The sequence below is a fragment of the Oreochromis aureus genome, unplaced genomic scaffold (assembly GCF_013358895.1).
Source record: "Oreochromis aureus strain Israel breed Guangdong unplaced genomic scaffold, ZZ_aureus HiC_scaffold_386, whole genome shotgun sequence".
NCBI classification, from domain to species: domain Eukaryota; kingdom Metazoa; phylum Chordata; class Actinopteri; order Cichliformes; family Cichlidae; genus Oreochromis; species Oreochromis aureus.
Genome location: NW_024108933.1, coordinates 3,133 through 20,278, shown reverse-complemented (window position 1 = coordinate 20,278; position 17,146 = coordinate 3,133). Strand labels below are relative to the sequence as shown.

The following is a 17,146-nucleotide window of genomic DNA, read 5'->3' as shown; positions in this document are numbered from 1 at the left end:
CCATCACTTTCCTTCAGCAATCCTTCTGGTGGCCTACTCTGATGCAGGGAGTATGTCGTTGACTGTCCTGTGTGTACTCAGAATAAGGCACCGAATTCGCCTCCTGCTGGCCTCCTGCAACCACCCCCCATGCCCAAGCGACCCTGGTCGCACATTGCACTGGACTTTGTCACTGGACTGCCCCCGTCATCAGGTAACACTTTTTCAATTCTCACCATCATTGACTGGTTTTCTAAGGCTGTCCACTTTGTTGCCCTGCCGAAGCTTCCATCTGCCCTGGAGACTGCTTGGCTCCTTACCTAGCACGTGTTCAGTCTCCACGGTATTCCTCGTGACATCGTCTCTGGCCCAGGTCCACAGTTCACATTCCAGGTCTAAGAAACTTGCTCCTCGGTTTATTGAACCCTTTCCTGTGCAAGTGGTTTTGAATCCAGTGACTGTCCAGTTGGCCCTGCCATGTAACATGAGAATTCATTATGTCTTTCATGTCTCCCAGGTGAGACCAGTCTGGACCAGCCCGTTGTGCCTGCCCCCTGGGTCCCCACCATCTCTGACAAGTTTGGTAGGTCGCCGGGAGGCTCCCGTTAGAAGGGGGGGTACTGTCAGGGTCTGACGGTCCCCTACCTGTGTGTGTGTGTGTGTGTGTGTGTGTTCCAGTCTCTTTCCTTTCTCTCTGTCTCGGGGGCGATTGTTTACGGAGGTCGCCTGGCAACGAGTGACACTTGACCCGGAAGTACCGCTGCTCTAGAAGCCGCCACACCTGGGACTGATTCGGCATCCACCTGCCTTTAATTGTCCACCATCTTAGGCAGAGCTATTTAATGGGTGGCCTACGACAGTCAGCGCTGGAGTATTGCACTAAGCCGCTAGTGTTCTCGGACCGTTTGTGTGGAGAAGTATTGCCTGCCAGAAAAGAGACTTTCCGTTAGCTGTCCTTTGTGTGTGATTAGGAACAAAGAAGGAGAAGGATTATGAGCATGGGGAAAGAGGGAGGGAGGAACGGAGATTCACTGTCACGCACCACTTGAGCACGGGGAAGAGGACACCAATGCTCACTTGCACATTGAACAATTGTAACCTTTATCACTGTAAATAAACGCACTGTTGTTCATTCAGAGCTCCGTGCCAGGGTCCACTCATTCACCCCCGGTGACAGCAATGGTAAGTTCTAGTGTTATTATTAGTATGTCTTAGTTAGGTTTTGTTTAGTTAAAGTTTCATCAATGATCCCTTGTTTATGTGTCGTTTTCTGTTTCCTGTGTAAGTCTCTTGTCCTCTATGTATGATTTTTAGTTATGTGTGTGCCTTGTTCCCCTTATCTGTTTTCATGTTTCTCTCCTTGTGTATCATTCAGTCTCCCCAGTCTGTTATGTGTTTCATGTCTGCGTTTTCCATGTCATATTGTCAAGCTTGAGCTGTCAAGCTAGTGTTTTCACATTCTTTGGGTGATTATGTTTCCTGTTTTATTTTGACAGTCTTGTGTTTCCATGTTCAATGTGTTTAGTTTTGCTTCCCATGTGGCGTCATGTTCATTTGTGTCAGCTGTGTTCCCGTGTGTTTCCACTTCCCTCGTTACCCTTCTGTGTATTTAAGTCCTCTGTCTTCCTTTGCTCAGTGTCAGGTGATCTGTTGTCTTTTGAGCCATGTCTCTATGTTCTAGTTATGTATTTATCCACACCAAGTTTCACATTTAGGGTTTTTCATGTTTATTTTTAGTTTTCCCAGTTTAGGTTACTGTTTATTTTTGTCTCAGTTCACCTTGTGCATTGCTTTGTATTTCTCCATTTGCCATAAAAAACGGCTCGCTTTAATATTAAGTTTGTTTCACGCTTTATTTGCTATCGCCTCTGTCAGTGCGCCCAGGGTGGCTGTGGCTACAATGTAGCTTGCCATCACCAGTGTGTGAATGTGTGTGTGAATGGGTGGATGACTGGATGTGTAAAGCGCTTTGGGGTCCTTAGGGACTAGTAAAGCGCTATACAAAATACAGGCCATTTATTGGGTCCTCTATTCTCTACTCCACACAGTCTGCATCTGCTGACTGTGACGAGGATGACAGGAGCTCATTGATTTTACCCATCGTAAAATGTCTCTTGTATGGCAAATTAGTACTGAAACATCTTTTATAGGCCACCAGTTGGGACTGAACCAACTGACATTAACTGCACTAAATGGCATGATTGCTTTTGAATTACTACTTGATTTCAGTATTTGTCATGACTTTCCGTGCCTTTTATGCCTACCTCCCTTTCATTTATTCAATACTTTTCCCTCGTCATTTCTCGTTACTGTACAAAATCTAACTTACAGACATCTAGGGTTTGATTAATTTGGGTGTGTGGATTGGATGGGTTGTTACTGACATCTGGTGAGAATGTCTTGTCAATAGCACCTTTAGAAATACATTTACTTTCTACGTGCTCTAGAAGACAAAGTGACGCTTGACATGTGTTTCTGAACATGAAAGCGCGAAATGATTATTTAACCACACTGAATTTCCTTGCACAAAAAGTAAAATCAAAATTTAAACATGAATTAACTAATTGCTGGGTCCTATCAGAGAAAGGTAGATTTTACATGCAATACAAATGGCGAAGTCAAGAAGAGAGCACTCAACTGCACAACCATTAGGCAAGTACCTGTGTATTCTCCTCACAAGAAATGGCCAAAAATATGTGGTTGTCTGTTCGAAACATTTTTGGTGTGGGGAACACGAACTTGATAACATAAGACACGCAGCATAAAACACATAAAGGGTGAGGGAAACTTAAATACAGGGGAAGAAAACACAAGAGGAATCTAATATACAAATGAACTTAGCTAACCTAATGAACTTAAACACAAACATCAAAAAACAAAAATTAAAAACTGGGTCAACAGATCCAGGAACATGACAGTTTTAAGAAAGGAACCTAAAGTTCTGGCACTGTGCTTAAAGCTATTGTTAATCATTGTTATTTACATGCTGGCTTGCCAAATAAATTAACAGTCAAAGTGCCCATCATGCATGATTATTTTTGTCAATAATCCATGGATGGCACCTGTGAGTCATATTAATACTGTTTCAAATGTTTTGCACTGTTAAAGGAACACTAAATTCAATATCAGACATCATCCCAGCCCAGCACTGAACAGCTGCTTTCATTCAGATCACCAAAATTACAAGGGTACCCAGATTTTTGCACAGCCTTTTTCACATTTCATTTCATTTCCTACAACTAAATACTGCTTCACTAAAAATCTGTGTTCAGAAAACAACCCAGTACTGTTCACTGTTATCTTTTTCATTGCCAGCTGGCAGTTCAAAGTAACTGCATCTGTACACAGCAGATGACACTAAATTGTGTACAGACATGCTGTGCTGCCATCTTCAAATGTTGTTTCTCGTAGTTGTGTCAAACTTCTGACAAATTCCAAACATAGACAATAATTTTGCATGCCCCGTCATGATTTGTACAGTGGTTTTTGAGAATTTTCACCTCATGCCTTCATGGTTATAATGTGGTAAAAAAAACGAAGGTGGAAACTACATGTGAAAAACCATTTAGTTTAATATTAAAATATAAGGTCAACAAGTCTGCCATTTTTTTTTAAGTTGTTGCTGAATTTTATATTGATAAAAGTCTCAGATTACAGATCATTAGTTCAAGCCAGATCATGTGATGGTAATGCAATCTTAAATCCCCAAATTAAAACCCTTATACATGTCGGCCATAATATTTACAATAGATAGCTGCTGAATGGTTGCTGAAGCTTCTAGTTTTTCCAGTTTAAGTGTTATGGTAGTTATGGCTTTGAAGCATTCTACTTTTGTATTTGTGCACCTAACAATAATGCCCTGATTAAAAAGAAAAGGTAACTCTTTATCCTGAGAAAGATTAATAGAATAGAATAGAATAGAATAGAATAGAATAGAATAGAATAGAATAGAATGCCTTTATTGTCACTATACAGTTGTACAATGAGATACAGAGCATCTCCTACTCTGTGCAAACATGTAGAGGAGGAATTGGAACAGTATTAATAGAAAAATATATAAAATGTACAAAGATACAATCTGGTGTAAAATAAAGTAAATATGTAAATAAATTCTGTTTTTGTATATACGTATATGTTCAGGTTATTGCACATAGAATTTAGTATTGTACAGTGGTGATTTATAAACGAAATGTTAAAATGGGGGCTGGGGAGATGGGACTGTGTTTATCAGTGCATGTGTGAGTTAAGGGTGGTTGTGGCCTTTGGGAAGAAACTGTCTTTGATAATGTTTGTTGCTCTGCTGAGGCAGCGGGAGGAATAAATGTCCATCAGGGAGGAGAGGGCAGCCGATGATGTGCAGAGCTCTGTCATCTGACCTGAAGGCGGCGGCGCGGGCTTTTGAGGAGTGAGCGGACCTGGCTGGTCATCCAGGGTTTTGGTTTGGAAAACCCGAATGCTTTTATGCTAATATGTTAGATTTAGGAACCCAATGAAGAGGAATACTGTTCCATAATTATGACTTTGTCCCAGGTTCAGGCTGCTAAATTCTGGAACAGGCATGGCAAGATGGCACATGCCTCTGTGAGAAGGCCTGTGCTTCTGTTGTTCACATTACACAACAGAAACGAAACCAAATGCTAAAGAAATGTATTTGTATAAACAGCTTTTACATGTATTCTAACATAAATTTTCCATCAAATGTTAATGTAACTACAGTATACTTTTACTTACAGAACTTATCAAGTACATATTGATAGATGTGAATATTAAAAGAGTTTAACAAAAGCGCTCACAATTTTTGTAATAATGCCGTAATACAACATTAATACACTTCACTTTGCTATATTTGTCCTTAAAACATTTTAAAGTAAAAATAAATCTGCTGCTCTAAGACCACTTTATATACACTTTTATATCATTTTCATTTAAAACTACCCTGTGGTTGAACTACATAAAGTAGAGCATGATGGGAGTTTGTTTTACAATGAGAACTCTCTAAGACACACTTACGTCCTGTGCCTGTACACAAATAGACCACAACAGAAAAGTTCTAACAATTTGTTTAAAAACAAACAGTTCAATTCAATTCAAGTCTATTTATATAGCGCCAAATCACAACAACAGTCGTCTCAAGGCACTTTATATTGCACAGTAGATCGTACAATAATAGATACTGTGAAAAGATTTTGTTTATTATTCAAATATGCTTTGCTTGTGATTGTGTAAACTCTGAATGACGATTCACCCTGATAAACATGAAGCCTTGCCTATGCTTATCATATGCCTGTGAAGACAAGTTCCTGTGTAAAGAGGAACGGAAAGTTCCATAAGCAGATGTTTAGTATAGTATGAACAGAACGTTTTAGCAAGATATGCATTTGTCTGTTAAGCAATCTGTATTCTTTAGCAAGATATGCATTTGCAATCTATATTCTGAGAACAGGCGGAGACTGCCTCCGCCCTGTTGAGTAACCTACATGCCTATATAACCTGCAATAAAGAAGAGTACTGGTGTGACTCTCATTAGAGACGTTCACCCCATGTACATGTGATTGATTATATTGTCTCGCTGTGTCTCTGTTTTACTTTCTGTTTTAAGACATACACACCCTGAGGTTCTCAGAACAAGCAGATTGAGCTTGAAAAGAAAGACTTAGCAGCAGCTTTCTCTCTCACAAGACTGATCAGCAATTTGAGTTCATGATGCAGCTTTATGGAGCTCTGATCCTGTGTGTGACTCTGTCTGCAGGTAAGAAGTTGGTCCTTTCTCTTTGATGTGTGTGTATATATATATATATGTATATTTATATATATATATGTGTGTGTGTGTGTGTGTGTGTGTGTGTGTGTGTGTGTGTGTGTGTGTGTGTGTGTGTGTGTGTGTGTGTGTGTGTGTGTGTGTGTGTGTGTGTGTGGAGTGGTGGGAAGGTTACTTTTAAAATGTATTCCACTACAGATTACAGAATACATGCCCTAAAATGTATTTTGTAATGTATTCCGTTACGTTACTCCATGAGAGTAACGTATTCTGAATACTTTGGATTACTTAATATATTATCATGTTTTTTACAACTACATGAATGTGCTATTGCTGTGTGATTTATTACTATTGATAAAGGTTACTCGCCATACCAATACCAACTAGATTTTTAAATCTTAATATAAAATGAGTAACAGTAGGATGGACATTAGGTAAGGCTGCACTTTTTGCAGCGATCTCCTATAGAAAACTATTCCACGCGTATATAAAACAGGTCAGAGTTTTTTAAATGGACTAATAATGATGTAGAGTGTTGCTGCGAGTAACACAACAGCACAAAGTTGCAAAAGCGAGTGAGAATTAAAGAATTTGAGGAAAGCTATCTGGAGCATGTACAAACTGATTTTAATCTTTAATAGGGCTGTCAAAATTGAGAGCAAACAAAACAACTGCTGTATAATGCCCTCCGCTATCTTTGTTTAATTGGTCACATGAGTGCATCACATGACTAAAATTTGTCATTGTTTTAGAATAGGCTCTGGGTTCGCTATCCACACTAAGACGAGAAAACAGCTTTTTCAAATGAATCTGCTTTGGAGAGCGTTTTCAAAACGCTGCGTTTTCCTTGACTGAAAATGCTGTCTCGGTGTGGATGGAAGGCCAAAATGGAGAGAAAACGATGCGTTTTCAAACGAAAACGTATTAGTGTGGACATGGCCTTTGCTAGCGAGAGACAGAGAGAGGCGTTGAAAGGCTGCTCCAACGGAACTTATTGTTTTGGAGGAAAACACAAACACAGTGTACAGTCGAGTCTTAATAGTTTACAACTGGGCTACACTGCCCATGAGGGTACATTCTTTAGGACTATGCCTGTAACACTCTGCCTATTGCCTTCAGATTAAATATTTTTTGAACAATAATTTAAAAAAATATTTCGTCACGTCATTATGTGGGCCGCAAGTAGAATAACATAGGCCGCGAGATTGAGACCCAGGCATTAGAGCCTCTTAATGTGTGTTTTTGTTTGGGTTTGCAATTACCAAAAATAGAGAGGGGACAGCCTAACATATGAAACGGGAAAAGACCACCGTGTAATCCCTTTATTTCAACAAAGTAACTGTATTCTGAATACCACCTTTTTAAAAGGTAACTGTAACAGAATACAGTTACTCATATTTTGTATTTTAAATACGTAATGCCAGTACATGTGTTCCGTTACTCCCCAGCACTATGTGTGTGTGTATATATGTATGTGTATATATGTATATGTTTTATATAGACAACCATTCGCACTCACATTCACACCTATGGGCAATTTGGATTAATCAATTAACCTATCCCCACAAACTGCATGTCTCTGGACGGTGAATATATAGTGTTTATTGACAGCGATACTGTCACAAGGTCGTTGCTTTTGGGAATCTCTTAAAGCTTATGTGCGTGGGCAAATCATTTCTTTCTCTGCTTATTTCACTAAAGACTGCAAAGCCAAACTTCAAACTTTCACTACACAAATTTGTGACATAGACAGACAGGCTGTAGCTAATCCCACTCCTGATTTGCATAAAAGACGCACTTGATTTGCAGACCGAATTTGATTTGCTTTCTCTGGCAGATGCTGAGGGCCTTTGCGCCGTTGCACACGTGACTTATTATGAACATGGTGATAAGCCGAGAAGGCTTTTGGCCCATCAGTTAAAATGTCAGGTGTCTTCTCAATTAATTTCTCAAATTAAAGATGCAGCAGGCAACTTGGTTTCTGATTCAAAAGAAGTGAATAAGGTGTTTAAGAAGTATTATTCCTCTATATATGAATCTGAATCCACTGTCTCTGAGGTCGATTCTTTTGAATGATCTTACAATGCCCACTGTTGATCCTGTTGTAGCTGAACAATTAGATACCCTCTTAGGTTGGATGAAATTGTGCATGCAATCAAGACCATGCGCAATAGTAAGGTACTAGAACCTGATGGGTTTTCGGTTGAATTTTTTAAAACATTTATTGACAAGTTAGCCCCATTACTTTCTTTCAGTGTTTAATGAATCTTTTGAATGCGGTCTACTGCCCCCTACATTGTCTCAAGCACTAATTACTGTTCTCCTAAAGAAGGGCAAAGATCCTATGTCTTGCACCTCGTATAGGCTTATTTCACTTCTGGATGTTGATGTTAAAGTCCTGGTTAAAATTTTAGCAATTTGCCTTGAAAAAGCTCTTCCTACTATTATTTCCAATAAATAGAATGGTTTTATTTAAGGCCGCCAGCTGTTCTTTAATGTTGCTGCACGCTTTTGAATGTAATTCTTTCCCAGCACTCGACCACTAATCCAGAAGTAGTTATTTCACTTGATGCTGAGAGAGCTTGGAGCTTGGCTTCGCGTGGAGTGGAGCTTTCTCTTTGCGGTCTTACAAAAATTTGGTTTCAAGGACCGATTCATTTCATGGATTTGATTGTTGTACAAGTCACCCCAAGCCAGTGTTTACACAAATGGTGTTTCCTCTGACTACTCTGCATTGTCGCGACGGCACGAGGCAGGGCTGCCCCTGTCCCCCTTTTTTTGCTATTGTAATTGAACCCCTATCTATAGCTTTGAAGTCCCTCCCTCATTTTCATGGTATTTCCGGTCAGGTCTTGACTTAAAATTGTCTTTATATGCAGATGACCTGCTCCTATATGTTTCTGATCCCTTATCTAGTATAACATCGATTGTGTCTCTATTAAACAAGTTCGGCTCTTTGTCAGGTTATAAAATATAGCTTTATAAAATAAATCTTCTTAAGAGTGAATGTTTCCCTGTAAAGTCTTATACTTAAACAATCTGACATTCCTTTTAGACTTAGCCCGCTAGCTTTAAATGTTTGGGAGTTAATGTGACCGTACTTTGTCTTTTTATGTTCTTCAATTTCTCCCTTTGATCACTCAAATTCAATCAGATTTCCAGAGATGGAATTCGTTACCTTTGTCCTTAATTATTCGGATTAATGCAGTAAAGATTAACATTTTGCCTCGATTGTTATTTTTGTTTCAGTGTATTCCTGTATTTTTGCCTAAAGCTTTTTTCAAAAAGTTAGATCATCTAGTTATATCATTTATCTGAGAGGAAATATCCCAGGGTGAGGAAATCACTGTCACAGAGACTGACATTTGATGGTGGTCTTGCCTTACCCTAACTTTTTATTTTACTATTGGTCTGCTCATATTTCACAAATTGACCCACTGGTTTGAATCTCAAGAACTGCTGTGGCGTAAACTGGAGCAACTGTCGTGCACTTCCTCCTCCTTAGAAGCTTTAGTGTCTTTTCTAATCTTTCAGATCAACAATGGGAGAAAGCAGTATCAATGTCGGTTATATTACGTCGTGTGCTAGGCTACAACTTATTTAGTTCATGGTATTGTACAGGGTTTACTATTGAAGTCTCGTCTTTCCGAGATTTACCCATAAGCGGTGGCTCAGTGTGAGAGATGTCATGCCACCCAGTGTGACCCAAGTCACATGTTATTTCTGTGCCCAAGACTCCATGGCTTCTGGAGCCAGTATTCAGTTATTCTTTCCAAGGCTCTTGGGACCCAGGTCTGCATGGACCCTTTTTAGCTGTTTTCGGGCTTCCAGTTAATACTGTTCTTACTAAGCCTCACGCACTTCAAAATATTAGCCTTTACATCACTTTTGGCTAGATGTTGTATTTTACTCTTTTGGAAATCTTCAAAGCCACCTTCAGTTTCTTTTGGGATGTCATTTCTTAAACTGCAAAAGGTAGGAGTAGCGGCAAAGGCCAAATATGGAGAGTTTTATTGTATCTGGGGCCCCTTTGTAAACTTTTTGTTTTTGTTTTGATTTTTATAATTATTATTTTTCAAATGCCAGACAGTCATAAAGCACATAGATACACATAAAAATGATAGTCTCTTCTTTCTTTTTTTATAACATTCAATAAACATAAATAACATAGATGGCATGAATACACCCGCTCCCTCCCAATAATTTAAAGGTGAATATGTTACAGAAAGATGGATTAACCCATACACACACACACACACACACACACACACACACACACACACACACACACACACACACACACACAAACACACAAACAAAAACAAACAAAAAAACAAAAAGGAGAACCCCAAAAAAAAACCCTTATGTGGCATATCGAGCGCGCAAGCAGGCGCCACCAGGCTCGATCTTGTGCCGGGCTTCAGCTTCTTCCAACGATATGTTCGATGTCTTTAGGTCTTGATGGAATGACCTTCGCCAGGTGTTGCGGGGACGTCCTCGTGGTGTTTTAACGCCCAGGGGTTGCCAGCGCATCACTGTTCTTGGAATCCATGCGGAGGATATGGCCGGCCAGTTGGAGTTTTTGGCGTGTGATGATGTTGTGAAGTTTGGCCGCGGCACTCCTTCGCAGGACCTCGTTGGTGATGTGGTCGGTGTAGCGGATCTTCAAAATCCGGCGAAGACATCGCTGCTGAAAGATGTCGAGCTTGGTGTTGATGCAGGCCGACACCTTCCAAGTCTCGCTGGCACAAATGGCGGTTGGGATCACGATCGAATTAAGCAAGCAGAGTTTGATTTTGAGGAGATGGTCGGGAGGACCAGATCTTGTTCATCCTCCGAAATATCGCAGCCGCCTTTCCAGTGCGGCATTTAACATCCACCTCCACATCGCCGTCATGGGAAATCACGCTACCGAGGTAGGTGAATTTCTCCACTTCTTCTAGCTCCTGTGTCCCGATGTAGATCCCCCGTCGTGGGTCCTTGGAGCTGACGTGCATGATCTTCGACTTTTCAGAGCTGATCCTCAGGCCAATCTTGCCGGCTCCTCTTCTTAGATCGTCTTGTAAACTATTTCAAGTCATTAAACATTTTACCAGCTGATTAACATTATCAGCCCCCTCTTTTTTTTTGGTGTTTCATTTTTAATTTTATGTAAGCGTGTGTGTGAGTGTGTGTACTATTGTATCTGTTCGTGTCAGAAAAAAACCCAAACAAATATGTGAGGGGAACAGATTGTATTGTAATTGTAACGACTAATGTATATTTCTCTCTCTCAATAAAAATATATTTTTTAAAAAAGACCTCTGCCAAGATCTGTGGCTGCAAATTGTGTGAGGCGGAGAGAGGACCGAACGTGGAAGACGCTAAGGACAAAATATAAAGTAGAGTGTAAGAAGTCAGAAGGAGAACACTAAAGAAAGAAACACTGAAACAAAACTAACGGAACATTAAGCACAAAAAAAGGCTTAACAACATACAAACATATTAACTTTGTATTGGGTAGGGGAACTATTCTCCAGACTAAGAAGACTTATTATTATTTCACTTCCTATGGAGCATGAAACAAAAACTCCCAATAATTTCTAATGTATAAAATTGTGTTTTCTTTATTTGTATAGCATGTGGATTAAAATGCTACACATGTGCAGCTGCAGATCCTAAATCCTGCACAGACACCACATCTTGTGCATTCATCTTCAACCGTTGTTTCTCTGGCAGAGTAGATGGTGAGTTGTTATCTCATATCACAAGCTCTATCCAAAAGTAAACACAAATGCTGAAGGTCTGCTGGATCTTAGTCACATCATATTTTGTAAAGTTCTTTCTGAGAGTTTTCCCTCATGTCTTACAGGTCTTAATGTAGTTACAAAGGGCTGCCTAAACAGTGTAGCATGTGTTTGGCCTATGTCTTGCTGTGAAGGGGACCTGTGTAACAGCACTATTCAACTGGTCCCAGTGCCATCCTGCTGCTGGTATCTTCAGCCATCCTCAAATTTCTTTTCTGAGCCTGTAGAATGATGTTGTTTCCATACTGCATTTTTTCGTATTCTATTTTGTACAACTAGAGAAGAAAATAAAGAAAATAAAAAACATAAAAATGCCATGATATGAAATAAAAATGTCATTGCTATTTTTGATCTGTCATTTAAAGTAATCCTGTCACAGCCCTGGATCGGTGACCCAGTGTTTTATGTATTATTGTTATTTTATGATTTCTTCGTGGTTTGATTTCCAGTATTTAGTATGGGTTTAGTTCTGTGCCAGTCTGTTTCCTGTTTTACTTTGAAAGTTCGTGTCTCATGTTAGTGTGTCTGGTTTTGCTCCCTTGTCTCATTAGGTCTGATTTGTCTCAGCTGTGTTTACTTCCTGTCTCCCTGATTGCTCCCTCTGTGTATTTATGTCCTGTGTTTCTCTTTGTCAGTGTTGCGTTGTACCCTCATACTAGCCTGTGTTCTGGTTTTCATGCACAGTTTTTGGCTATCCCAGTTTAGGTTTTGTTTTGTCTTTTGCCAACAATAAAGTTGTTTAAGTTCACTTCCTGTTTTGGAGTCTGCGTTTGGGTCCTTTTCCTGCCTGCCTGCCCACAGAGCCATGACAAATCCACAGTCTGTCGTATTCACATACTTTATTGCTTGAATGTAAACTTTCCTAAATCAATTATAAAGAGCACTTTGAAGATTTTTTGAGAAATATTTTGGTTTATAAACTTTTCAGACCACTTTATATATACTTTTATATAATTTTTCACTTAAAACTACCCTGTGGTTGAACTACATAAAGTAAAGCATGATGGGAGTTTGTTTTACAATGACAACTCTCTAAGCCACACTTACTTCCTGTGTCTGTACACAAATAGAGCACAACAGAAAAGTTCTAACAATTTGTTGTAAAAAAAACCAAAAAACAACAAAATAAAAATAAAAATGCTCTGTTCAAATGGTCTCTCATGAGACATAAAGAAAACACAGAATTCAAATTAAAAACAACTAGCACTTACACCAAGGGTACCTTAAATTTATAGTCACACTGAACATGGCAAGTTTCCTGTGTGAACACATGTAGAAACAAAGTTATTTTTCATTCGATATGATAGTTTATTCAGTAACACTATAGCATAATTTTAGTTCTTTCTTCATTTCCAAAAATGGTGTCTGGCAGTGATGTCACCGAGGGGGCGTGGTTATTCAGGAAACTGTAGGAGGCTTTTGAAGAAATGCAAACCTTCAGGTTCTCAGAACTAATTTCACTTCCTATGGAGCATGAAACAAAATCACCCAATAATTTCCAATGTGTGTAAATTGTGTTTTCTTTATTTCTATAGCATGTTGATTAAAATACTACACATGTGAAGCTGCAGCCTAAATCTGCAAGGAGACATTGATGACCAAAGTGTCAGATGGCAGCAGGAATAGCATGTGTGGAAACAGTAATTAACACTTGATATCTTGGTTTCTTTTTTTTTAATCATTCAAATATGATGTGTAAAAACAACTGTTGGTGCATGAGTGTTTAATGTTTACCAGACTTTAAAGAGTTTTTCTTTGTTGTTTTACAACAGAACATAGAAGCTTAGAAAGTATAAAAGCATATTTCCTAACTTCATAAGTACCAGTCCATTTATCATAGTGCTATTAAAAGGGAAAAAGCAAAATCTTTCACCTGCACAGTTCTGCTTACTGCTGCAATTGTCATTGGCCCATTGGGGCAACATGTAACACATGTCATCTTGACTTGTTTTCTTGAAACAATGGCAATCTAAAACTTATGATTTGCCTGCAGTCAAAAATATATCAACCAAGTTTAAAACCTTAAAATTTTATCTAGTGGCTGAGATTCTGTAGAAAAAATTGCTGTTATCTTTGATGGAAATGATGGCATTTTTCAAAATAATGTCTGCAGAGACAAACATGCATTTTGGTGCTTTTATAGAGTTTGAAATATGGAAGAAATATAGTATCATCAGAATCCAACTATTTTTTAGACATTGAATTTATAACACTGAATTTTTATCCTCCAAATTTCCTGCAAAAATATTCACCTGCAAAATTCACCTGCAAAAATTTCAACTGCAAAAATTCACCTGCAAAAATTCACCTGCAAAAAATTCACCATCAAATATTCACCTGCAAAAAATTCACCTGCAAAAATTCACCTGCAAAAATTCACCTGCAAAAAATTCACCGTCAAATATTCACCTGAAAAAAATTCACCTGCAAAAAATTCACCGTCAAATATTCACCAGCAAAAAATTCACCTGCAAAAATTCGCCTGCAAAAATTCAACTGCAAAAGTGATGAACTTAAATGACCCAAGCCAGAGCAATCAGCACTAGATCGAGTCGAGCGGCTCTCAGCCAATTAAATTACGCTGTTTGATCACATGACATCGTTAGCCAGCAGTGTGTCTCCTAGAAGATAGCTGTTTAGAGGTGAGGGATTAAGGCTGTATCCCAATTCAGGGTCTGCAGCCTTAAAGTACGCAACCTCAACGGTCTTCAAGGGCCGCGTACTCAAAAAGACCGCTAAGGCCGGAAGTGCGAGGCTCGTGAAAAGGGACGGTCTAGCCTCCGTCGCGCTTCCCAGGTTGCCTAGCAACCATAACACCAACCGCTGGAAACGTTTCATACAGCTTTGTTTGACAGAAATGAAGGAGAACATATTTTGTTCTTGTGTTTGTTTCTACACCAGCTTTGTGTGATTTAATAAGTATCTGAGGCTGAGACCACAGGACTGTAAAAACATGATTGTTGGCCTTCATATCTGTACTGAACAGTCATTTAAGATTAGCTAGTAAACAACAATTAGCCAATGTTGTTCATGAGACTAAAGTCAGTGTAAATATGATATGGCCAATATTATAGTTATTATATTAATCATTATAAGTTATTACAGCAGTGAGTTTGAACTCTCAAATCAAATAACTTCTATTGTCACATCACATGTGCAGGTACAGCACATGTGAGTGAAATTCATGTGAGTGAACTCTGTGTCAAATACTGAGCTTCAGTAAAGATTCAAGTTGCAGTTATTTATAAGTCCTATCACCTTAAATCTTCACTCAAAGACAAATATCTTTGACAGTGCATATATAGGTGTATTATATATAAGAGACAAATGTTGTTCATTTAATATGTTGGCATTACTAAATTTGGCTCAATGCTTACATATATGTGTAAAAAGAAAATGTACGAGCTGTGAAAACTGTTTCTAATAAACAAAGAGTAGACTGATATATTAAATATTCCTTTATTGGGTGAGAAAATCAGACCATGTCATAACTGCTTTAAGTCACACAGAATAGATATCAGAGCCTTAAACAGGCCGACTTCTGCTAAATGGGTCAAACTGGGCAGAAAGTATACAAACACATGACATCCTTATAGAATATGATGTAACACTATAGATCAACTTACCTCAGAATATATAAAGCATACAAACAATTACAACAATATGATGCAACAAACTACTAATCCAAAATACTCAAAGCTTCATAGAACTGAAACAAACATTTATCTTTAGCTCCGTTCTGCTGCTGATACATACTTTAGGTTTCTGAATATTAAACTTGTTGCTGCCTTTCATAGTGTGTAACTTGAAGGCCCTGAGTACTTTCTCCCACACTGAAAACACTGGGATGATAACATTATTTGAACATTACCTAATAAGACTGATTCAGGACAGACAATTAGTTATTTTAAATGTTTCTAGCAGTCCTTCACAAACAGGGAACAGTCTGTCTATTCTCTCCATCTGTCAGCTGCTGCTGGCTCTTCCTCCTCCTCTTCCTCACACACTGCTGAGTTTGTCCTGGTGGATCATCAGGGGTGCAAAGCCTCACAGATGATGTGCAGCAGTGGGTCCCTCAGTCTGTCCTCACTCTGGACACTTGCAGTTGTCACACATGGAAATCAAATGTGTGATAAGCTGCAGGATTCAAACACAAGTGTAACTTGTAAATACATGTTCATACTTTTATTCCACAATCAGAGAGAAAGAAACAGAGAGAGAGTGCAGGACAGACAGACAGGTGACAGTCTCAGGTGTACACACTGCTACAAAACAGCACAAGAGAAGTAGGATTTAGTGTTTGTGTTATTACGAGTGCTAAACAAGAAGAGTTCCCAGATGGTCCAGTGGACACATGTGTGACTCCTGTGATTAAAGCATCTTTCTTTCAGCTTAACGAGTGAACCGTCAGCTCGTTCAAACACACGTTAAAGTCCGTTTTGGCTCCACACCACCGAACAGAGGCAGCAATATAACATAGCGAACATTAACAGTGCAGTGAATCCTGCTTGTGCCGTCATATTCAGGACTGCAAACCGAGCAGCATCACTGACTTTCAGCTTGTTGTGTTTGTGGATTTATGACTGACTTTAATTATCCATAAAATCATCACATTCTCTGTAAGAGAATCAATGAGTACTAAAAATGTGCACCTTTACCTGTGTGTTTTCTGGAACAGGAACAGGGTGATATCTGTGACACAACTCCCACAGCTGGTTGGGACTCGTGTTGTTTTCTGTTCGCAGTGGATGGTTGTCCCATCCACTGCAAATGTATTAAATCATCCTCCAGTCGAGGAAGAAAGATGTAATGGCAGCATAAAAGAGGTGTGCAGCATTTGAAATGTCAAGAAGGCCTTCTTCCTCAAGGTTGTGAAGAACATCGTAGTAAATGCATGCAACGGCCACCCAGAGGTCTCTCCACAGTCGCTCTATTCTGAAATAATATATATAAAAAAAATATTTAAATTAGGTATGGCCTTTCTTTGGTGTGTATGAGAAATTCCTGCTTGTTTCTAACCCTACATGAAATGTGTGCATGACAACAGTAATAATATATTATCAGGGCATGTAGGAAGGACCCAGGCATATCACTTAAAAGGTGCCAAAAGGGTTGTAATGATCAGTGGCAATACATGAGATGACAACCAGACCATTAACACAGAATGAACATTCAGGGAAGGAAGTAACAGACTGGAAAGGTGTGTGAATAACTAAAAATAGGGCAGAGTCCTGAAGGCTCTTTGGGGTTTGTAGGACCTGTCCAATATTTTCTTCCTTGAGGGTAAATGATGGAAATTGAAAGAAACAACAACAACAACAACAACACCTGACACATATGAGACAATATATCCTGCTGGATAGGGCACTGTTCTCTAAAGACATTTTACTATAAAACTTTTTCATAAAACTATTGTTACGTTCTTTGTCTAAGGGCGAGTATCGACGCAACAAGAAGTTGGCCCACCCACACACCACCCAAATAAGTACACAAACCACAATATCTTCTAAAAAGTGCTAAGCAGCCATTTATTTTGCTTCAGCTGTGAGCAGTGCCAAAATAACAAACAAAACTCCCTACTGGTCCCTATGCTGTCCTACACAAAATAAAAACCAACCAAAAG

General features: G+C 39.1%; 1 long non-coding RNA gene across 3 annotated transcripts; it reads left to right on the top strand.

Annotated features, from left to right (window-relative positions):
- Positions 1-518: 518 nt before the first annotated feature.
- Positions 519-11,681, top strand: LOC120437060. Of its 3 annotated transcripts, none has more exons than XR_005610791.1 (5): positions 519-562; positions 951-1,161; positions 5,579-5,728; positions 11,356-11,463; positions 11,589-11,681. It is a non-coding gene; the product is annotated as an uncharacterized LOC120437060 (long non-coding RNA). The 3 variants fall into 3 exon arrangements; XR_005610792.1 differs by having other exon boundaries at positions 526-562; positions 1,117-1,161; XR_005610790.1 differs by lacking the exons at positions 519-562; positions 951-1,161 and having other exon boundaries at positions 5,416-5,728.
- Positions 11,682-17,146: the final 5,465 nt, after the last annotated feature.